This window comes from Chinchilla lanigera, unplaced genomic scaffold, assembly GCF_000276665.1.
Source record: "Chinchilla lanigera isolate Chin_1 unplaced genomic scaffold, ChiLan1.0 scaffold00058, whole genome shotgun sequence".
Lineage (NCBI taxonomy): Eukaryota > Metazoa > Chordata > Mammalia > Rodentia > Chinchillidae > Chinchilla > Chinchilla lanigera.
In genome coordinates, this window is record NW_004955459.1 from 11,622,475 (window position 1) to 11,647,620 (window position 25,146).

Here is a 25,146-nt window from a genome sequence, read left to right on the forward strand (position 1 = left end):
TGCTCTAAGCACATGTGATTGGTGTGAGACTCTAGACCCAGACAGATACAAGGTCAACTCTTAGTTTCCCCTGTTCTGGTTTTGTAAACAAAGGCTTTTTATCAGACCTAGTCATAAAGTATTATCAAGATTGAGTGAGGTGCATTTATGAAAGCATTTATATAATACCTACACAGTAAATGATTGCTAAATTTTTTATCTTATTTAAACTGAGAGTTTTTCCAGCAATGGACAGCAAATAATTACACTGTTTATAAAGTTGCCCTCATTTTAACTTCATGAAATTTTATACTAAATTTGTCTCTTTCTGGAGTTCCTCCTCTTACCTTCTGCTTCTTTACAACGGCAAACTCAGATCTGTTCCTTGTGGCCTTTTTGTGGCTTTCAACCTCTATTTCTTATTATTTGACCTATAAAGCTTCATATGCATACACACACACACACACACACACACACACACACACACACACAGAGAGAGAGAGAGAGAGAGAGAGAGAGAGAGAGAGAGAGAGAGAACAAGAGAATGAATCCCTCTAAGCCACAAGTTCCCACGTGGGAAATGTTCATATGAAAAAATTGACTCCTGAATGTCCTCTTAGCAGCTACAAGAATTTCAGTTCCAGTTTGTATAACTTGTAAATCACTACTGTTGGAAGTAAGTCACAAAGCAGGCAAGAGAGGAAAAAAGAAGTAGGTGCTGGGAATATAAAAAAAATAGAGTAGAGGGGAGTAGAGGTTTTTGCAATGAAATATTGGGAACTTTGGAGGAAATTGTAAAATAAAGGAAAGAAAGAAAAGAAAGGAAGACAAAAGAAAAGAGGAAAGAAAAAAAGGAAGAAGCCTGATACTTTAGCTAGCAAAGGGATGCTCTGGGGTATGAACCGGGCCCCAGGCAGAGCTGAGGCAGTAATCCTACTTACTAGACAGCTATTTCAAAGATACAAAGTTAGCCAGGAAAGAAGCCCAAGGCCTTTTCTCTATTGCATACCCAAACTACTCTGCCTTGCTGGACTCCCAGGGGACTTGGTTGTAGGTGTTAATAATTCTGAATCAGAACATTGCTATACATTGGACATTTAGGTGGGAAACACACAGAAAGAATGTCTCCTACTATGCATTTTGCCTAAAGAACCAGTTCACCAACATGCCCGTGGTCTCCAGGAGGGAATTTTTGCAAAGTTACTAATAAGCAATGGGTATTCAGGTAAAATCAATTATGTATCACCCATTATAAATAATTTAAGTAGGTGAGCTGTCACTAGAAATGTATTTATTATGCTCTTTTGTTGTCTCACCTTGAGAAGCATAAAATTATAAGGTGAGTGGCAACCTGCGACCCGTAAGCCCAATTTTCACATAATTCTAAGTTCCTTGTTTTCCACGGTCATTCCAAGAAATGGCTGAGGATTAACATAGTGTTTGAGTGGTGGTGGCAGGAGGATGATGATACTGAGAAACAGTGGATCTAACACAGTGGTAGCCAGGAGCCTGGTTCTGCGTCAGGATCTGTTTGATGCCATGGAACAGGTGGAATTCATAGAAACAAAATAGATTTGATGCCTTCGGGTTCAAAGCAATTAGGTTATGTCTGCCTTGCCGAGAACTACTCTCTGCCACCACAGGGCACAGAGCCAGAGACCAACCACACTGAATGTCTGCGGAGGTTCCTTTGAGGAAAATGACTCCCCACTCAACCCTATTTAGGCCTTCTCACAGCCAAGACTTTTCTGGGCAGAGGCCGCGTGTGAGTGGAGAATAGGAAGGAGAGCAACCACATCTTACATGGGGCCTGGAATTTAGGTTTTTGACATTTTCTCCAAATGTAGTTATATAAACACTGTACTTTGGAAGAGTTAAAATAAGAATTTATTAAATGTAAATATTTAAATCTACCATATAGTTTTACCCCAGTTTCTCCATCTCTTCTCTTTATAGTAGTTATGGATCATTACAAATGGAAGTGTTTCGGGTTCACGCCATCTCTCACAGATCCTGTCCAACCCGGCCATCACCTATGGTACTGGGCACAAAAGAGGAAACTTCTCAGAATAAAGGAACTAGATAGATAAGGCTGAAAGTGAGAGGAAATGAATATGCAGGGCATGCATATAGGTCTGGTATTTTGTTAAGGTGCTCTAGAAAGTACGCCCCTCAAGAGCTGGGGCTCACTCTTTCATCTGCATAGCTCTAACTCATCATGCCGACCCAGGACACAGTAGGAGCTCAATGCATGTGTGTTGAGCAGGTAAATGAATGAATGAATTAACAACACTAAGCCAGACAGGTGATTCTTTATGCAATATATGATACTGTCAAGTTCAACTGCCTGCAAGGGAATCATTTGTCTATGGAGTAGGCAAATTTTCAATCTGAAGCTGACTTTAAGCCATTGCTCAGTCCAAGTGCCTAACTAAAGGAACATAAATGATTCTTAATATCCAACCAAGGAAAACATAGGTGGAAGAGGGACTCTGCAGCTGGAAAAATTGGAGCATATTCCAAAACCAATAAGAAATTCCCTTTTGATTGTCAATTATTTGGGATTACCTGAGCCTAGGTCACAGATCATTGATGTGGATAATCAAGAATTGACTGCACACACACATGTGGATCTTAAGCCTGCTTGGACTCAGGCATCCTCCAGTGGCCTGGTCATAGCCTCCGCTATTCTCTGTCACACAGAGCCCAGGGTGGGAATGGAGGGGTAAACCTATACCAAGCCTGGGTGGGGAACAGAGGACTTCTACTACCTGAAAGATAAAAGCTTCCCTGAGAGCTACAAGAATGAAATGGGGTTTGTTATGAGCTCTGCAACAAGAGTGAAAGTGAGGGCTGGGATATAGCTCAGTGGCATAAGCACCTGCCTGGCAAGCGCAAGGTCCTGAATTTGATTCCTGGTACCAAAAAAAAAAAAAAAAAGAATTTGTTTTGGGCTGGAGACATAGCTCAGTGGCATAAGCGCCTGCCTGGCAAGCGCAAGTTCCTGAGTTCAATCCCTGGTACTGCAGGGGGAAAAAAAAAGAGTGAAGGTGAATAAGAGGTAGGGGCTCATGGGAAAGGAAATCAAGTATTACCTGTTCCAGCTGCATCTTCTTAGTCACTACTGCCTCAGAACTGCCTGTCCTAATGCATTCCCTGTATTAAAAGCAGGAACAACTAGGCACAAGGTTGAAGAGAGAGAATTTCTCTACTTTAGGCACTGTGGCTTCTTGTCCTCACCTCTGAGGCCCTTGCACTTGGCCTCTAGTCCTCAGTCATTCCCAACCTTCCCCGAACAGCTTCCCCTGGGAATGATCTACTTTCGCAGCCTCTCCTCCTGCCCCATAACCAATTTCTCATTCCACAATATTCTATGCCCTCAGCCTTCAAAGGTCAAATCCAGGATAATTTGATGAATTAATCTGGGCTTTCAGATTAACATGTTAATGGGTACTTTTTCTAACAGGACTTTCCAAAAGTTGGCCTTTCTGAGCCATCAGAGCTCAGGAGGAAGGCATCAGAGATGGGGTAGGTGGGGTGCAACAGAAGAATATTTTAGGATCTGTGACTTGAAGCTCTCAGATACTTTTGGCTTCCTCTAAGAGGATCTGTCTGCTAGAGGTGAGCAAGGATCAGGATTTTCTGAAGAGACTGATGAGTCTGGAATGTCATTTAATATATTACTACCTCAGTGGTACCTAAGGGCTTTTTATAGCCCTTCCACCTCATTATTCTAATTTTCTGAGAGCATTTAAGCAAGTATAAAGGGTCTCAACTGAAGAAATATACACGGCATCATAATAAGTGCAGGAAAGGGATAGCTATGATCAGGCAATTGTGTGGCATTCTGAGGAGGGAGGGCACTGGATGTACATGCACTGAGACTCTTCCTTCATGGTGGAGCTGTCTTAAGGCATTCTTAACCTCACCAGAAAGAGTAGGATAATTTATGCATTAACATTTTCTTTTAATGTGGTTAGCATTTTCCTCATTTATAGCTAATTAGGTTAAGCATGCATGGGGAGCCAGGGAGAAAGGCTTTTAGTGATGCTCTAAGTGATTAGTTATTTGAATAAAGTAAAGAACCTGTAAAGGATGGGAGTCCTGGCACATGTTAAACAGGCTTCCCTACTCAGTGTGAGAATCAGCCCCCTCTAGTTTTAAAGATACTGTAGTCATTAAAGCATTCATTAAAGTAAAAAGATACAGAATATGCCGAACACTGTAAACATGTTGTAAGCCATGTATATGTGTGATACAAGAGACATCAAAACAAATGGGCAAAGGCTGAACATATTGGATATTCAGTTTCCTGGGAGCCATGAGGTAGAGCTTTGGTCTTTTGAGTCACATTAACTTGCTAGGGCCCAGGGATAAAGTGATAGCTATGGTCAAGAAACATTCCTTTGAAACTTGGATTTGCTAAATTAGAATAATAATTGCCTCTCCTCCCTCTGATGTTGTTATTATAATTAAAGAAAGTATATGCGTGTCACCTACGCAAAAAGTGGGCACAAATAGGTAGTGGTTATTGTTATAAGATCATAAGATCATAATTACCCCCTCATTTGCTTGACTAAACCATACATTTTACTCATTTTTTTTGTTTTCTTCCTTTTAACCAATCCAGACCTCTTACGTTCATGGCTGCTATCTTATGCAAAGTGCAAGTCCTTATGCATATAGCTTTCCTTAAGCCTACTCTAGTTGGAAGAGTTTCAAATACTTATTCTTTACCAATAATTTTCAGCAAACAAAAGCTTAAGCAACAAGAAGGCATTACCATAAGGAGCAGAATACAGTGTTTGTCTCATGATGTATCAGCTTTAGGCACCCTGGGAATTTCAACAGACTTTCCTCTTCTGTGCACAGATGGTCAAGTGTGGCATCAGGAGAAAGGTTCAGAAAACCTAGATTAGTCCATTCACATTAGCCTTACCTATGTGGCCTGTGTGAGTTCCCAGGCTCTAGAGCTCTGTTTCACTCTGTGCAAAGACTATCTTCATGAAGTAAATGAAATAATTTAAAGGAAAGAATTACAGATCTCAATCTCTCATCAAGGAATTAGTTTTTCAGACACAATATTTTGATGGATTAGAAGGACATTGTTCACAATAGCCAAATAATGCAAACAACCAACATGTCTATTGATGTATGAGTGGACAGGGAAGATGTGGTATACATATACAATGGAGTATTCATCCATGGATAGGAATGAAATTCTGTTATTGAGGCAATGTGTGTAGAACAGCGTAGGGCACAGCATGTTCAAGGAAATAAGCCAGGCACAGAAGGACAAGTGTAACATTTTCACACTCATTTGTGGAAGCTGGAAAAGCCAAAGGGCAGGGAGTGATTGATAGGGATTGGGAAGTGGGGAGAAAGGTTGGATAACAGGTACCAAGTACAACTGATCAGGAGAAATTGGTTCTTATATTTACAGCACAGTAAGGTAACAATTTCTGATGTATTTACAAAAAAACTAGAAGAGTCCTGTGTTGTTTGAGGACATGGAAATGCTAATTATCTTAGTTGGCCCTTTACATTGAATACATGTATTGCATTGTTATACTATATCCCATACATAGATATGAATATGTGTAAATTTTTAAAATTATAGCAATTTTTTAAAGGATTGCTTGTTTTACACAATTCTCTGCCTAGCTTCTGATTCAGCTCTTTCTCCTTTATTAGCTTCCTGGTGCAGGAAACAAGATTTTTTTTTTGGAAGAACTGTGGGCTTTGCGCTCTGCAGCCAGGTACACTAAGTTAAGGACATCAGTCTGTTCCCCTCTGCAATGGCTAAACCTGCACCCACAATGCCAGCGTGCGGGTACAATAAGGTTAAACAAGGCCTGGCACATAACTGTGTGGAACAACTTTCATTTCCCTTCCTTGGCAACAATCGAACCAGAAAAGTTATAGATTTTCAAGAATCTTTCCATCTGAATGCTTGAGTAGGCTCCTACAAGTATTCAGTAAGAGAGGTTTTTGATTTCTCTCTTCCTAGAGTGCCCTCCCTGACCACCATCACTGCTCATACCCTTGGGCCATCTTCACCACTGTCCTGGGAAATGAAGCTTGCATGGCAGTGAGGTCCATGAAGACAGTACCATTTTAAAACAGGGTGAAGACCCCAGTGAGAAGGTGTCATTGCCTCCCAGATTCCTAGACACTTTGCCAGCTTCAGGCAGCTGGTCTGATGAGGAACAGGTGAATCTTTTTTCCATTCTTTTAATTCAATTCTAATTGTACGGCTGGAGATGCCTTCAATGGACTCTTTTTTCTTTTTTCTTGGTAAATTTCCTTGGGGAGTGTACCCCAAGACCTCTTCTCTTTGTGATAACTTATTCTGGCCAGCAGGGCCAGTGTCTATTTATTACATTTCCCAACCACCCCCCTCTGCAACCCTACCAGGAGGAGCCCTGCTGCAGTTGCTGATGACTAGAGAATTACTCAAGTGTGAACTGTTTCACTGTCTGTCACTTTGCTCATTAGGCAAGTGAGAAAATGTATCTATGGCCCTGTCTCACGGTCCTCATTAGCTTAGAGGCACATTTTCACTTCCCTTATTTGTTTTAAAGATGAATGCATAAGAAACAGTATTCAGTCAGTGTTCCTCAATATAATTTTAAGAAGCAAAAGCCTGGATAATCTTATTATCTTCCCAATAATTGTGTTGTTCAGACAATAGGGAAGGGTAATTGCCTCTACTGCATTTCTACCCAGGGTAGAGGAGTGGAATTGTGTGAGTTGTAGTAAGGATTTAAGTCTTCAGCATTGAGGGAAGATAATGGTGCTTTCAAAAATGTAATAAACAGATACCCCAGTAAGGACAACTATATAAACTAATGAGCCTTTGCTCTTGTAGTATTTCCATCTAATACTCTGGTCCTGTGTGTAGAAAATATAATATTATTACTGAATAACTACCTTTGTGTTCAATGCAATTCTATTTCTACCTGGACATTTAGTAAAAGGTCAGGTTTTTGTTTGTTTGTTTTTGGCCAGGATGGTAATATGGGACAGATATGTGGAGGTATATTTAAGATTTGATTTTTATGGAGCATTCTTTACGGGTATTTATGATTGTTTCTCATCTCTAGATTTATTTACTGAGATGATAAAACAGAGCTGAGATCACCCAGTATCATTCAAGAGTTTTGACATTCTGGTTGCCTTCTTGATAGAAATGTGTCAGCCTATTTCTTGCTTGCTGCGCTTGACTTGGGGTGCTTAGGATCCATTTTTGTTCAGTCACAAAAGTGTTGTTTCAAATTCATTAGCATCTGTGTTGAGTCCCAGCCCAGATACCCTGTGGCTCATGATTTAAGTGGAGAACATTTGTCCCACAGGGCTAAAGGAAGCCAAATGTGATGTTCTTTTGGTTTGTTTTTGTGTTTGTTTGTCTTGTTTTTTGTTTTACCTAAGCTCAAAACTTCTAACACACATGTAGCCTATCAGGGCTGGTATCAGCCTTTCACAGCATCAGAACAAACAGATGAACTAGACTGGTAAATATGCACAGTGTGTTGCTGTTTATTTGCATTTTCAGACCTGAATCTTGAAATCTAAGAAGTGTGGATAAAGAAGCATTCTCCTATTTTTTAAGCTTGATTCTTTTAGTAACAATGCTAGTTGAAATGCCTGAATTTTCATCTCCTTTAGCCATTTTCTTCATTCAGAGAAATGAGAATGTGCATAACCCATTCAAGGGAAATATAATGCATTATTATAATATGGCTTGGCCTAAGTAGCTAATCACTTTTTATTAACACTTTTTGGCCCAGGGAGTTGGGATTTCTCTAAGCTGACTGTCAGGCCAGGGATCCTGGGAGTCTATATTAGTAATTAGCATTACAAGATCTTGACTCCTGGGGTGATTCAAATTAATACAAAATAAAAGTGCAAATTTCCAAATAGATTTGAAAGCTACCTCTATTATTAAATTTCTGTTATTAAAGCCCTTTCCAGCTAGTATGACAGGAGTCCAAAGCAGAAGGTTTCCTTAAATATCTACACAACTTGTCTTGGATTCTTTAAAATTAAATAAAAGAGCTTACAATGAAAGATCAAAAGAATTTTCTGTACAATTGAGTTACGCCTTGGCAGTAAAGTTTTCCACCAAACCAAATCCCTACAAAGCAATATTAGTTTCATGGTCACAGTTGCTTTTGGACTTTCCTTGATACACTTGGCAGCTATCTTCAGAGCATCCAAAGAACCGCTGGCAACATCAATCACTCATTTCATAAGCAGGAGCTAAGAGGCGACAGGAGGGCGCTTGGCATAATACCATCTCTCCACCATGGAACCCCTCCCAGGCAAGAAAAAAAAGAAAAGAAAAGAAACAGTGCAGCATAGAGACATTATGGAGCACTCCCCTTCGCATAAGGTTCTACTAATGTGTAAATAACCTGCTTTCTCTAACCATGTCTTTAGCAGGCTAAGTGGTTAATTGTTATTGATCAGCTCTGCCCACTGTTCCAATATCAGTCATTATTGAAAATAATCTCAGTATCCTTCATTGAGCATGCATCTGTTTCCATGGGAATGCATTTTAAACACAGAAAGCTACTTGAGTGTTATTGGTTTCACTGGTAGCACCGGCACTGAGGGCTGTGGTGGCCCAATCTGTCATAGTTAATCAACTCTCATCTCTTAACACTGGCTGCAGTTATCAATGAGGTAAGGATTAATATTCTGGGCGAAGCAGATGATAAATCATTTGTATATAATTAGTGTACAGCAAGGTTACAGCTGACATGAATTTTTATCTTAATTATGAGAGAAATTTGTTCCATTAATTTAATTTAGTTTGCATGAGTGGCTAGACACCTAACAAAGTTAATCTTACACCTGTCATTACAACATTAAGGAGAAAGCCTCGTGTTAAGGCGCTTGCCTCAGATCTTCCTGTGGATGAGGATAATGTTGTTCATCCTGATGTGAAAATAGATGATCGTAGACAGAAGACGTAAAGTCGACTCTTCTTAAAGTGTCCCAGGGGATTTATGGGAGAATATTGAAGCAACTCAACTCGAGGTGCTCGGCTTTGGTTGCTGTATTCTCTTTGCCAAATTACCTTGTTCCTGCCTTGTAAATCAGGTGGAAGTCACTAGGTGCAAAAAAAGATTTGTCCTTTTTTAAAATGTATATATGCTAAATACAGTGCTTCCAATCAAATACAGCTCCCCTAACAACCAACTGCATTTGTATCAAATTTAATGAATTAAGAAATCCGTGCTTGTTTAGGTTGTCTAAGTGCTTCTTGTTTATATTCTCATCGAATAGAAGAATTACTATAACTTGACCTACTATACAAATGGTGATTTTGCAGACCTCCTAAAAGCTTCAGAGTACCCTACATACCTAAACTCTGTACTAATTATCCAAGTAATCACTATATCTGACCAATCATATCTGATTGATAGACCAAGTGATGCTATTTATGCAACAGAATCTGACATTTTCTAATGATTGGCTACATATTTAAGATTTTTAAATAAAAATTTTAAAAACCTCTTTGGCTTATTTGAAATAAATTTCTTTATATAGTTACCTTTGCTGTAATTACTTTGCCCTGGTGTCTGACTTGCTGTAGGGAAAATCTTTAAAGGAAAAAAGACAAGAAGTCACAAAGGTAATGACATAATCCCCATAAATAGGATGACCAAGGAGCAATTCCAGTAATGTTGAAACAGAACTAAAAACAGCCTCATGGAAGAGCCCATTTCTGAAACTGCATATTTGTAATATAAGCTCCGACTTCCAAAGGAGTGGGTGCTTGCATTTAGAAAACCCAAAATAAGCCTGCAACTGAAACACTAATTGCACAGTAACTCAGATTAATGTATTGTAATATTAGTCCACAATTATCACTTGAAGATAGGGTCAAGAAGTGTATAGTTGGTTATTCACAAGAAATGACTGATTTAAAAACAAAGAGCTCTAATGGAATTCAATAGTGCTTTTCAGTCATTCTGCTTGGCATCTCTATTACCTGAGATGATTCACAGTCCATTATGGGAGCTTCCATGCTAATAGAATGTCTATCTTCTGTAATACAGACACATCAGAGCACTAACTGGGAATCTGTCACAATGAATTTCATCTAGATTTCACTTCATCTCTTCATGGACTGTAAAATTTGCTCTTGTACAATGCCTAAATTTACTGTGGGTAATTGAGAGAGATCTATAGATGCAGAAGCACTAGGTAAAAAGTGGTTTTCCAAAGATCTATTGTAAATTGTGCAGCTTTGCCTCAGCTGGGGAAAGATTATGGGGAGCTGAATCTTGCCTTTACTAATGAGATGTTTTGTTGAGTTCAAAAAAGTGGGGGGGATGCTTTAGAGGATTCTGCCACGTGTAAAAAGGAAAACAAGAAGGGACCTATCTTTCATTCCAAGGAAAGCTTTGCAAAAGGGACAAAAATAAGTTTGGACACAGGCTTCATTACCTTCCCAGGGAAGTATAAATCAGGACTACGATAGACATAATATTTTCCAAATCTGCCTGTATTTACTTGGCAGAAAAAGAATGTCTCATGCATGACCCAGCCCTCCAGTAGCTCATATTTGCCTCCATTCACAGCTGCAGGTAGAAGGGATTCCATCTCTCATTTACTAAACCTTCTGTTTCACAGATTGTTAATCCTAACTAAAATATTTGGTATTAAGCTATCTGCATGAATTGTTGATAAAGAATTAAGATAACATTTGAGCTATTAAATATAATGTGTGCTCATATTTTTTCAATGGATACTTGGGTTACTGCTCATAAAGTATACATACTAACATTTTTTCTCCCCCTTCAAATCATTTCCTTTTCTGTATTTTACTTATTCCCATCAAAGGCTAAACAGAATCACTGGATGCCCTTAACAATCATAGGGCTTAATATTTGTTAGCCAATTAGAACTGTGATATATTCTATAGCTTTTTCCTAAGCCAGGAACTGAATAATAGCATCATGCTTCACTGGCGGTGAAGTGAGCTGAGCCTTTACATTAGGAGAAAATCAGAATGGTATGACTGCAGTTCATTACTGAAATAGGTAACTGATGAACTGAAAAGACAAAGGGCATTGTTAAATGAAATGTCATTATTAGAGGTGCTCATGTTTAACAAATGTACTGTAAGTTAATTCAGTAGTGTTTTCTATAAAGTTCTCCACTGAATGTTCACTGCTCATTTTTACTGTCTTTGCATACGTAACGTCTCCTTAAAAATGTCTTTAAGGAAACACTGTCAACTCCCAATCACAGGGAGTAATTAAATCAAGGTCAAAAACATCTTCTGGCCTCAGGTATTTGTGTCACTTTTTCAATGAAGACCCCCTACCAGATGCAAGTGGGTTTGTGCTCCTAGCTTTACGTGCAATTTCTAGGATGTGGATAATGCTGGAGCTCAGAGAGACAATAAGCACAATCATTTTGCACAAGACTTGAGAAAAATGTTTTTAGCTTCAAGAGAAAAAAGCAATGAAACCCCTTTGGCATCTGTGCAAAACTGTTTGCTTGACTCTGGAGGTGATAAAAATAATTTATGAAGCTCTACATTTTTAGCAAGAGGAAATGACCTCAGCTTTTGGCAATCTGATACAGTTAGTGAAGCCTCTCTCTACTACTTTTATGGATTTCCTTGAGCTACATATTCTGTGACCTGTATTTCAGATTTATTGGCAGATACATAAGCCACATTAAGTAATATAAAATGCAGTGAATGCATCAAACAGCTCAGCGGGGACCAACTGACAGCAGGCGAGAGGCTGCCTCTTCGAAGAAGTCACTCTGAATCCTGAATCCGATACCTGTTTATGCACTTGTCTAACCAGCCTCTGCATTTCTGTTTTAAATAAAGACATTAGTTCAAAACAAAAGAACCTCCGACTGAACACATAGCATACTGGGTGGCAGGGAGAGGAGAGTGGACAGCCAACTTTAAAATCTAATCAAACCTTCAGGATTTTGAGTATGAACATGTTTTGCTTCCACTTTGGGGGGAAGCATGGCTTCTCAGTAGGAGAAAGGGGGCCCCCAGCATATTGTGTTTGGTTCTATGCAAGACAAAAGAGTAGCATTTTGATGAGGGAGATGCAGACTGACTGTCTTTTAGTAAGTACTTACTACCCTAATAAAGAGGACAATAGTATCAAGGAGCAAACGAGTATTGAACACCGCTGCACATTAAACACTTGAAACTGAGCAGGAAGAATTTTTTTGTAAAACCTAGGTCCCCATCTCTTCTACCTTAAAAGGCAAGGGGAAGAGCACACAGGACCAGGATGGCAGTCAGGAGATTATGTCTAGCTGGGCCAGCTGTGTCACCTTGGGCAACTTACACCCTCTCTCTGGCGTTCACAATGGGAATGCTGACAGCCCTTCCAGGGCAGAAATCCCTTGGTTCTTTAAACAATGAGAGTCAAATGATTGATGTAAAGAAATGAAATCACAGGGAGCAGGGGACATCTTGACCAGCAGTGAATAACTCCAGAAGATTCAGGTCCTGGCACAAACCCAAATAGAAAAATGATGGACATGTGGTTTCATGGGGAGCTTCGGATTCACCTTCTTGTGACTGTTACATTTTACTGTTAACTATGCCCTTTTAAAGATAGCCTTGTGAGGTGCAGATAAAGGTACATTCCCCTAAGACACTTTGTAGACGATTTCCACCTACAAGGGCCTCTCCATTCTCTGAAAATTAGCAGCTCTTTGTGCCACTTAATATGAACAATTAAGCACAGTGATTAAGGGCTCAGATTCAAAGAGTCAGATGACCCAATTTCAAGTCAGGATTCTGGCACTATTAGCTGTGTGACCTTGGGTAAGTATACTAATCTCTCTGAACCTCACTTTTCTTTTTCTGTAAAACCAGGATGACAATAATCATATTTGTTTTCTGTGTTATCATGATGATGAAATAAAGTGTAATTTATAAAGCATTTAACACAAACTATGTCATTGAGTAAAATTCTCAATCTATATATTTTAAGTTCTATTATTATTATTATTGTTGTTACTCTGTTACACACATATCTGTTTTGTCTTTTTGTCACAAGAGGGCAATTCATTAAATGCAGTTATGGCAGCATATGTCATTTGCGTTTCCTGCAGTGCTGAGCTCACCTTATGTTTTCAAAAAATAAGTACTGAGTTGTAAAGTTCTATTAAGGTAGAGAAAGGAAGGTGAAACATAATAGCAACAGAATAAAAATATCTGCCCTCCTATTGCATAAAGAGCAGCCCTAGCCATCACTGTCATTATTAAGCATTCACCTCTTGAAAGATACTTTACATAAGTTATTTCTAAGTACCACCCTGCCGGATATGTATTATTATCCCTCCTTTATAGAAACAAAAATTGAGGTTCAGGGAAAGTAAGAAACATTTCATACTATTGAAGTGAAAGAATGGGATTCAAACCCATGTCCATCAGCTGCCAATGTCCATTTCTATCACACAGTTTTCCACCCACAGCATGCCGTCCAGCCAGACAGATGCTCAGCCTCTGAACATGCAAAATAGCTAGCTCCTGCTGGGGTAAGAAATCAGAGACAAGGTAGCCTAAGGAAACCTCAATGCTGAGACACGTATGTACAGCAAGGCATATCTCAGGCAGTGGCATAGGCTAAATGTGGAAAGCTAGCCTTCAAAAATGCAGGGTATGAAAAGAAATGCAGATCATAGTTATTTGGAGCTCATATCATAATAATCACATTCTCCAGCATCCTTTTGGAAGCCACCAAATGGTGGTGTGAAGGCAAAAGGTCATAAATAAGATACTGAATATGGAAATTAAATAACAATAATATGATGCCTTACAGCATGGTAACAACCATGCCTCACATTTGAAAAGTTCTTGCATCTCAGCATCGAGTTAGGGGCAACAAGATAAGAGAGTTCACACTGGCAAGGGTTGGATATGGTCTGAGAAGAAAGATGGGATTAAGAGAGACAGACAGGACAAGTTCTAAAATCCCAGTTGGGAGTGCCAGTGAAGGTTGTGTCTTGTCCGGGGATCAGTAGAGAAACTTGTGGTCCATTTAGGACATATTGGGAGCCATATTGTCAGGAAGGAGATGGTATTATGAATGTCTTTGTGAGATTGAAAATATCTGTTCTCTCTGAGCAGCCATTTCCAGATCTGAATGTTGTCTACCTTCCAGAAATGTTTCATCTTAGACTTGAATTATTCACATTGCTTCCCCAAATGCCGCGTAGAAGTGCTTGGGGTGATAAAATGAAAGTGCAGGAATACATTTGCTATGTGTAAAGGAGTCCACATCTCCGCTAGCTAATTTAATAAGAGACTTTGAGGCAAGAACCACCTCTAATAATTCAAAACTAAAATTAGATATGCACTTGAAAAATTCAGGTAACCGAAACAAAAATGAGAGGAACTTTGTTTATTTAAATTATGAGGATAATTGCCTCAATTCTCCAATTCCCCTCACTGGGGTAGACTTGGCTTGAGTATATCAGTATCCATGGTGACTCATCTAATAAGTAAACTGCATTAGCTCTCCTGCTAGCAGAGAGGAAAGGGAGGTCTTGAAATATATCTGTCGTGGCTTCCTTCCAGAACAAGGGATTTCATTATATCCTGAAGATATGAAGCAGTCAAAGAGATCTGAAATATGGAATGAGAACAAGAGGAGAAGAAATCTGTGATTATATACTTGCTTTTAAGATTTGTTTTTATATATGGAAATCAGGCACGAGAGACAGAGACTCTGCAGGGAGACTTGATTTTTCTGGTGCAGGGTTTTGTTTTGGTTTGCTCTATGGTTGATGTGTCTCCACACAGTTCCCCAACACAAGTAGGCTTCCACACTGACTCTTATGTAAGCAACTTCAAATAAGTATGACAAGCTACTCTTAAAAATATGCATACACGATTCCATGGCTAGAATGAAGCTTGATCAAACAAATGCAAGATGGTGCCTGTGCAGTAAACCCAGACTATGTGGAATGATGATGGAAATTGCCCTCAAAGAGGCACTACAATATTCCTGTAACAACAGAATAATGACTTGCTTTTGTATCTATTTGTGAAAACCATTTTATGATTATGAGCATGTAAGCTATTCTAATTATTACTGTAAATAATTAATCATTTCCTTTACAATAATTTATTAATTAGTTGTCATAACATTGTTATGAGTTAGGTGGAAGACAAGAATTCAATATTCAGTTATTAACACCCAATTAAAATATTCATTGTTTTCCATATGTTATTTATAGCTTGGCGTCCTCACACTTGACAGAATTTTCCACATGGTGAATAGTTTGCCATTTGCTTAGCTACATCGCCATCTGTTGTTGGAAGTAAGAAATGTCTTTTGCTTTTTTCACATAAACAATAATCCTTCCTTTTAGCTTTTATAGGGAGGGAATAGAAAAGGGTTGAGCTATAATGGTCTTCTCCTGAAATATTTTTCTTGATGCCTTTTGTCCTACTATTGACTCCATACAGTCTCCTGCTAATTTTGATGGTATATTTTAAAAACAGTAAGTTAAGCAAGCCTATTACTCAAATGACATTGAAACACTCATCCCTCAGCTGCCCAGGGAGACTGGTTCTGTGTCACCCTCCACCTTTCCTCCCTTGTAGATACCCAAATCTGCAGAGGCTCAAATTTCTTATATAAGATTGTGTAGTATTTGCATGTAAACTATACACATCTTCTCATATACAGTATTTTAAATTTGCTCTAAATTACTTTAACACCTAACACGAAGTAAATGTTATGAAGTAATGTTTAACTATATTGTTTAGAAAAAAGTATATATATATATATATATATATATATATATATATATACATATTCAGTATAGACTGTTATTCTCCCCACCCCACCCCTAGAATACATTTAGGCTGAGGTTGGTTGAATCCACAGTGTGGAATTCAGCAATATAAAACATCAACTACATTCAAACTACTTAAAGTAGAAAAAGGGTAGGAAATTAGCTAACGTGTTTGGTTTGCTGAAAGTCATAATTAAGGGAAATTTAAGATTGGATGACTGAAGTCACCTATAAGTTGACTGTACTGACTCATCTGCATAACAAAAGCTCGCCCTCCATGAGTAATTGCAGAGTGTCAAGACCAGTTCATTCTTGCAACAACCTGGTAGTAGAGACCCTACTGATTGTGCCCGTATAATAAATAGGGAGGCAAAATCACAGAAAAGTAAATTTCAGATGCAGGGCATGCTACTGTACCTAATTTTGGGGATCCAGTGCACAATGAAAATATAGATCCTTCTGTTCAAAAGCAGAAAATAGATGCTTTTTAAAAAGTACTAAAATACAAAAATTTTTCTTTTTCTTCTTAGTCTCTCTTAATTTGTTATTTGCTGCTTAATGTTTTCATAGGTACACAAAATTTTAGTTTTGCTATAAATATGAATTTTAGCATTCATTTGATATTGTACAATGCCAGTTTTAAATGCAAATATAACTTCTGTGCAGAAAAATCAAAACTGCACACTTTGCTCCTTTGCAGCTCATACGTGTACCTGCATTTTTTCTCACAGAACAGAAATGCTGCACAAAACTAATTTAACTACCTTTATTTCATTTGAGTTGTACACATTCTACCAACACTGCTCACTTTTGGCTTACTAATGAGTAAAAAAGAATTTAAAAGAAATGAAATTAAATCCTCTTTTCCTCTATGTCACTATTATAAACAAAGTAGTTGATTAGCAAAAAGAGATAACATAAGGAAGTGCATGTAGCATTCCCTGCTATTTGTTTCTTAGAATGCCATTGACTTCTTTATGCATTTAAAGCAAGTGCTGCTTCAAGTGGAAAGTCAGCACTAGTGATGATATACTTACCTTCTACCCATTTTGAATCACACAGACCAAAGACCCACACCATGTGGGTCCACTGGTGATCTGTATTCATGAGCCACTGCCAGCTCTGCAGGGGTATGGGTTGTGAAGGAACAACAGAACTCACACTATGCTTACCTCTTCTACTATATGCTTAAATGTCCCATCAGACACCACTGATGAAACATAAGAGTTCAAGTGTAAAACTACCAAGAATTTCAAGCCAGTAACATTACAGTGTTAACTCAAGTGTGAGGCTTTCTGAACCTCACGAGACTCCAGGAGACTGAGCAGGTCATGCACAGACAAAGTAGATCCCCATGATGTCAGACATAAGGCAGAATGGCAGTGTTGAACCAGGCCATCTGAATTCAGGTTCATGACCTAACTCACCTTGCTCTGCAGCCCCTTGGATGGTGCCCAGAGGCACCTTCAAAGAGTTTTTTGCTTGTTATGCTCACTATTTACAGAGCTATATAAAGACTGTGATAGACAAAAGACTTTAGATCTTCAATCTTTTCTTTTTACAGATACGGGACAAGAAGTGCAAAGAGCCAAGGTGACAACACAAGTGTCATGAATCCAGAGCTCCTCAATCAATTGGATACAGTATCTCTTTCCTCACTTCATCTCTTCTATCCAGGCTTCCTTTTGTGACCCACTTCTCGTTTGCTGCGCCATAGCAAATTATTCAAGCCCTGTAAGTCAGAGGAGGTAGATTCCCAGGCTTTCCCCAAGACCAGAAAAGGACGAATAGGCAAAGTCACATTCTTCATAGGAACTTGGCTACAGCTGTGGAGACAGAGATGCCCTCTCTCTCTGGGATGCTGAGATATCAGGTCTGGGAAATTTCAGAGCATCTGCTATGACAAACTAAAGCAACTAACTAAGAACCAGATCAGTGTGAAGAAAAGAGCTGAGAGGTGCAGCGGGGACAAAAGCCCCTGAGTGAGGACAGTTTTGAGCGTCTGGTTGAGTCTTCAGTTCCAATAATTGAGCTAATACACTCCTCTTTATTCCTTATCAAATTTAAAACAGTTTCTGTTACTTGCAACATAGAGCCCTAATGAACATAGGAGATACAGATTTTGGAGTCATCCTATAAACATGGTAATTGAAACTATGTTGACAGTGCAGTGAGATCCAAAGATAAAGCTCTCGGGAATCTCATATAAGGAGGGAGCAAAGGAAGAGAAGGCAGGGCAGGAGACTTTTGGAGCAGGCAGGGGTTTTCCAGAGGCCCAACACAGGAAGAGTATTGACGGGCAGGGGTGAGAAAAGGGGGACTGGTATGAAGAAAGTTGAAGCAAGAGAAGACTCATAACTATCTACTGACCTAGAAATTAGGAAGTCAGTGGAGACCTGCACCAGTAGTTTTCTGGGTGTGGGAAGCAAAGGCAAGGAGCTGTGGGTTTAAGAAAAAAAAAAAAGACCAAATGCTCATGTCTTAAGGCACAACTGAAATGAAAATAATTTCTGAAAAGTTTTAACCTGCAAGGATAATGAGGACACGAGAGAAGACCACAGCAGAGGGGAGGGCATAGGTAATTTGCTGCCTTCCAGGTAGTTTGCTGCCTTACCAAAGAGAAGAGTAATCTATGAACAATGAAGATAAGCGAGCTTCTAAAACTTAATGGAGAAAGTGAGCAGATAATGGAAAGAGAAGAAATAATGCTTTATGAAAGACAAACATAAAATTATAAATAAGGCATGGTTGTGCATCCTTTTGATCCCAGCACTCTAGAAAGCTGAGGCAGAAGGACCACAAGTTGTAGCTCTACCTGAGCAACTTAACATGACCCTGCTTCAAAAATAAAAAATAATGAAAGGACTGGGGATGCAGTTCGGTGAGAAGGCCCTGGGTTCAATCCCCAGTACTGCAAAATGGATGGAAGGATGAATGCATGGATGGATGGGTGGATGGATGGAATAGATAGATAGATATGTATATACATACATACGTCAGCTTTCTGTCATTTATTTGCATTTATTCTAATGAATTAAGACAAAGCAGTGGTACCACTCCTTATAATGCCACAAATCACTAATCATTAACTTTAGAAAGTCCCTATATACTGTGCTGTCAGACTTCAGATCAATACCTCTCAAAGTGTGTGTCCTTAAATAATACCTTTATTCCACAAAAGAAAGCATAGTTTGGATAAGTTTTGGAACACTGCATATATCATTTGCCCTTCTTAGAAAATCACAATGAACATACGCATAGGAAACTCTCTGGCAAGTCTTGTAACAGGAAAGCCATAACTTTCTTATCCTCTTTTCTGATAATTTTCAGTAGCTAAAGAACTTTCACTAACTCCTCATATCATGTAAAGGATTTTTACTGTCTTTTTAGCTCCTTTCAGAAATTACTATCAAACTAATTGGACTCAGATCTCCCTCTTAAGTATCACCATTGACACATAAAATAGTGTTTTTCAAGTCTCAAGTCCAAAGTCATGTTATCTGTTGTAGACAATTTTAGTGGAACAGACTGCAAAGAGCCCTAGAAATGTTAATTCAGCTACATCTGACATATGGAGAACTTTTGGTATTCAACCCCAGCTTTGCATTTTCTTTGCAATTTTCAAAATGCAGAGCTTCACACTCTTTCAGAGGCTCTGGTATTATCCAAAAGCAATTACAAAGAAAAACGAAATTACCTTTCGTCATTCTATCTACTCAGGACCTTGGAAATGCAGACTGACAATGAGCTGACAATTATTTGCAATACACTTTCAGTTAATTTCTCCATAAATTGAGCCTGAGGACTGCTGACAAATAAAATATATTATTCATCTGAAAACATTCTCTTTGGGGCTCCAGATCTTCTATCTATTTCATTAGTGATCAGGATCAAACTAAGTTGGAAATTGATTTATGCAATAGTTATCCCTCTGCAATAATTAATTAGAAAAATAATACTTTAGTGAAGCTTTGAAAAGAAGCAGTTTCTAAGGCTCTTTGATAAAATAGAAAACTTTTAAAATAATTATGAGGCAGTATTCCTAAGGGAGTTGATATGCATTACATTGCTTTTCCTATTTTCAGAAGACAGTAGATTTAAACTGCAGTCAGTACTAGTGCCTTGAATCTCAATTCAGTTCATCTAACAATTTTTGAGCATGTACTACATGCCTGGCATTTTGTGCTAGGACAGTTAGGGTTACAGAAATAAAGCAGCGTCCATAAGTATACGTGGGCAGATGGCATGGCATGTATAGTATTAATTGTTTTAATAAATGCTGTAATGGATATAACTATTTAATGTTTTTGTGGTCATAGAGGCTCTGGGATTTAATTCTGCTGCAATCATTGGGCAGGGGAGAAAGTGACATTAGAATTGGTCTCACCATGAGGAGTTCAACATTAGTTGGGTTAAGAAGAGATACTGAGTTTGGGTGGTCATGAGAGTTAGGAGAGGAGGGGATATTGGAACTAGGTTACACATGGAGATCTTCAAGTCCATGGACAATTTTTAACAAATTAGGTTTAAAGCCAAGAACCTCTGTCTCTCAGATAAACCTGGTGGCAGTGTCATTATAGAGTGAAGGAACTCGAAGACAGCATTGTATGTGTCCTAGCAAGAGGCGACAAATACTGTGGAAGAAGAAAATAGAAAGACAAAAAGGAACATAACTTGGCACTCCCCTTAAGAGAAGTCAAGGATCATCAAGGCCAAGGAGTTGGAAGGATCTTGTGGGTCATAGGTGTCATTGGCAATGTTAGCAAATACTGTAAGGAAAAGGTTCAATGAATCAAGTGCAAAAGCCTTGATATAAGGTGGTGGAGTCTCAAAAGGTAACAGATGAGGGTAATGTTTATTCACTCTTTGGATCATGTATTCATTTAAAAATTTGTAGTCCAGAACCTACTTCCATGGGTATGGTGATACAGACTCCAATGATACAATTATGATAGCAGCTTTGATCAAATGGATTATTTATTGTCTTTGAACAGGGATAAGTTTCAAGGTTATTTAATAGAACTAGAAAGGGGAAAGGTGTGGAAAACAGAATTATACAAACAGATCAACAGGAACTTGTAAAGACATGAAAAAAAGATGTTCCAACTTAAAGTTTCATATCCAGGCAGGAAGATAAGAAGGAAAATGAGCAAACAGTATGTGTGCTGTATCTTACCCCCTTTGAAGGATGTTTCCTAGGAGTCATCCTTTTACATTGTATTGCTCAGAAACAACTCCCATGTCCACTCCTAATCTAAACAGGAACCTGGAAAATATAGCATTGGAGCACATTTTCACACCCAACAAATTCTTCTAGAAGACAAGGAAGGAAGGAAGGATGGACATTGCTTAGACAACCAGTACCTATACTTTTTGAATACTTAAGTATATCTTTGTTTTATCCTTTTCGCTGATTAGAATCTCATTCTAGTATAGAATTCTGGGTTAAAAATAACTTTTCTTTAGACTTTTGAACACATTATTCCATTTCTAGCTTTTAATGTGACTCAAGAAATCATGCCACATTGATTGTGATTCTCCTTTCTTCATTATGTGACCTGGTTTTTCTCTCTGCAAAATCTTAGCATCTACTCTATATAGCTTATATTCTGAAATATCATAATAATGTCTTTGATGTGAGCAAATTTTCATTACTTCTGAATGGCATTTACAAGGTATTTTCAAGCAAGATACTGCTTTATTGTTTCTTTGAAAATCTCTTCTTTTACTGTCTTCTATTGTGATGTCTACCCTCATGGACATTTCCTTGGCTGTCACTTCCAACTTGTATTGAATTTTAAAATTTCACTTATCACTTTTAATTTCTAGGAGTCCCTTTTTATTCTTTGATTAGTAATGTGTCTGTAATTATCTGCCATTATGTAATTATAGTATAACAGGCTTTACACAAACTTTTAAATAAATTTGAAGTTTGTGTTGAGGCTTAATGCCTACAATGCAATGTATCCCATATTCCAAAGGAAGGTGCTAGACATTAAGGTAGGAATCATATACCATGCATTCCTTTAAAAAAAACTTGGCTTTTACCCTACATTTAGCATGTATATGAAGAAAAAGTGATGTAAAAACTAAAGAATCTTCAGAACAAATGAGCACTTTTTGAAGAGAGACATAAACATGAACTTTTAAAGTGGATGCTTCTATCATTTGTGTCAAGAAGAGGGGTTCATGGCATATATTCAAAACATTATGTTATCTGTTAGGAGTGGAGACCAACAACTTGGCCCCCAGCCAGTTGCTGCTGAACTACAGAAACCCTAGGTCATGCTCTGTACTGTCCCCTCTGAAGGGGGCAAAAACTAGACCTGTGTCCTCTGGACTTACATGGATCAATTGGGACAGAAAGATTAATGCCTTCTAATCAACAGGGTTCCCCAAGAATGCCTGGGTAGAGTAAACATAAGACTACAGTGGAAATGGTCTGAATTTCCATTTTGATTTGGGTTGAGATTTGTGAGTTTTCCAAGAACTAAGTCAGAAACCTGGAAAATAAGACTGATCTGAAAGGGACCCTATCCAAGAGGTTTGGCTCAACTGAATGAACTTTCAACAGGGTATCTAAAGGGAGAAGTCAGCTGCATGATGTTTTATCTGGTCAAGTGTGAGTAGAAAAGCATAATATCAAAAGTCTTGTGCTTGAGTAGGAAGAAAGCTCTGCAAAAGTACCATCAGAAAGAGTCAGCTTTGGACAATTGCAACACAGAGGTATGAATGCCAGGAACAAGATCCAATCAAAAGCAACGTCCTTCTTCTCTTTTAGTCCCTCCTCTCTATTGGCTTGACACTGGAAGAAGTGTAGAAGCATCAGGTAGTAAATGGGAGAATAGATAGGATGAAGAGAAAGTGAGAAAATCAGTATAGACTATACAGCTTTACTTTCATTTACAAGAATTCAGGTCAGACCTAAGCTAGGAAAAGGGACAAGGTGTGGAATAGATGAAAGAGTGAAGCTAAGATTGGACTGGACTTTTCAATACCTGAAAATGAGACTACTGTAATCTACAAAAGTGCCCAGAAGAGGATTAGAATCTGCAGAAGATATCATTCAGGTGTGGGTGTGGTGAAAAGAGATTTGACAGAGCACATTTAAAGACTGATGGGAGGAAAAGCAGGTTGTTTTGTGCTTGTATCACTGCAAGTATAACCAACATAATGATTTTTTGGTTTTTTCTTCCATTCTCTTGTCCTTGTAGGCTGGCTTCTAGGAGAAAGAGAAGACAGACATATGCAATCAGTTCTATGACTCAGCTTTCTGTTACTGTAACAAATGCCTGAAATAATCAACTTGAAAAAAGGAATGGTTTAATTTGTACCACAGTTTTAGAGGTTTCAGTCTTTGGTTAGTCCCATTGCATTTGGGCCTGTAGAAAGGTAGCACATCATGGCAGGGAGAGTGACGGAGGAAAACTATTTGCCTCATGGCCAGAAAGTAAAAGAGAAAGAAAGAGACCAGCACTCCATGATTCCTTTCAAGAGCACACTTCCAAATGACATAAAACCTCCGACTAGGCCCCAGCTCCAAGCAGTTCCCATCACCTCCCAATAGAGTCACCCTGAGGACCAAGCCTCGAACACATAGGCCTTAGGGCTACACTCAAGATCCAAACTACAGCAGGTTCCCTTTAAAACTTTTAAATACAGGTAGACTCTCAATCCTGGCACAGCAGTTTTCCAACTCCAATCTGGCTCTGTGGTTTGTTCTCCCTCGGCATGGGGCAGCAGATCTGCCAACCAACCGACCAACTACATCATGAACAATGCCCAGGAAGAGAAGGTCACCCTGGAGGTAGGCAGATCTAGGGAAAAATTATAGATCCAGTTAGCAATGCTAACTCCAAAAAGAGCCCACAGCTATTGCAAACTACAAAAGCAGTGTGGGGTTTTACAATATCTCCCCAACTTAGAAATGTTCAAGTTGTGAACTTTCACAGATAAGAATGGACCTCACGTTATGAATATTTGTAGATGTGAACAAATCGTGAAAGTAGCTCACGTCTGCCAGACATTGTTACAGTCACACTGTTGTGTCCTCACTGTACAATGTGATAGTGCACAGTATTTGTGCATTGTGTTTGATTTTTTATGCTTTACATTGTATATTTGTGTTAAAGGTGTATTAGACTGACTTTGTTGGACTTATGAACAAATCCAACATATGAACTTTCTCCCCAAATGCAACTTGTTCATGAGTCAGGACTTACTGTGCTCTGAAAGTGACTCCTCAGTAGGCTAAAATTGGAGAAGAAACCCAGTGCAGCAGCCAGTAGATTGCCAGAGAGTGTTTGGTCAGGTGCCATTTTGGCAAGGGATTATTTCCAGATTGAGCCACGGAACAGCTGCAGAACTACTCCACTTCAGAACTTCCAGTGTTATCCTCCCACAATGACTGGATGAGAGACAACCATGAGAGATAGTTGTGGAGATGATGCAGGCTAAACATAAACTTTCTGAGATGTTTAAGCTCAGGCTGAGAAGAACATGGGCTCCCAGGCACTATGGTGAGAAACCAGCCTCAACAAACATGGCTTTCAGAAGCAGCTGGATCTGACAATGTGGACGTTAAGTCTGGCAATCTGCTTGAATCCCCACCCCACTGCCTACATCCAGCAGAGACCCATGATCTGATTGCTTTCTTCATTGACCAGCATGAACAAGGACACATCTCTACTTGGATGGTTGCCACGGTCGGGTGTTCAGGCAGAGAGACCTTTGGAGCAAGGGGACATCTCACAAACCCACAGACCATCAAGCAGGGTGGAGGAAGCAGTGACTTCCTGGATTCCAAGACTCCAGATACTGGAAAGAAACTATTCATTAAAAAATATAGATGAAATTGAGAGGACTTCTTTTTTCTTTTTTCTTCATTGGGTTTTGGGGTGGTTTTTTTTCCTCATTTTTCATGTCTCTTTTCTCTTTTTAATTTACTTTCCTTCATATTTTTCTTTTCCTCTCTGTTTTTGCTTCTTCTTTAGTGGTTTGTTCTTTTCTGTTCCTTCTAATACTATTAATTTCTATTTACTCTTCAATAGGATCCTTCCTTTCACATTTCTCTTTTCCTTATCATCTTGCATTAGGTTTTCAAATTTTACTGTTTTCATTCTTCGGTTCCCCATCCCCTTATCTTTATTAGTATAACCAATAGAGATGGTTGAATCTTAGGACAGAACAAAGACCTACAGTTAGTCATGGTCAGGATGCAACACTGAAAAGCATATACTAACTAACTAAAGAGGTCTCCTTACTAGAAACAAAATCTTTCACAATCCTCAGCATAAAATAAAATAAAATATAGAAACATGAGACAACATGCAAGAAAATGCCTCCCCAAACTGC

General features: G+C 38.8%; 1 long non-coding RNA gene across 1 annotated transcript in view; it reads left to right on the forward strand.

Annotated features, from left to right (window-relative positions):
- The window catches only part of LOC106149987, a 54,916-nt gene extending 30,316 nt beyond the window's left edge, over window positions 1-24,600 (forward strand). The window contains exons 2-3 of the long non-coding RNA XR_001236494.1: window positions 17,357-17,526; window positions 23,007-24,600. This is a non-coding gene — a long non-coding RNA (uncharacterized LOC106149987). The remainder of the gene's footprint in view (window positions 1-17,356; window positions 17,527-23,006) is intronic.
- Window positions 24,601-25,146: the final 546 nt, after the last annotated feature.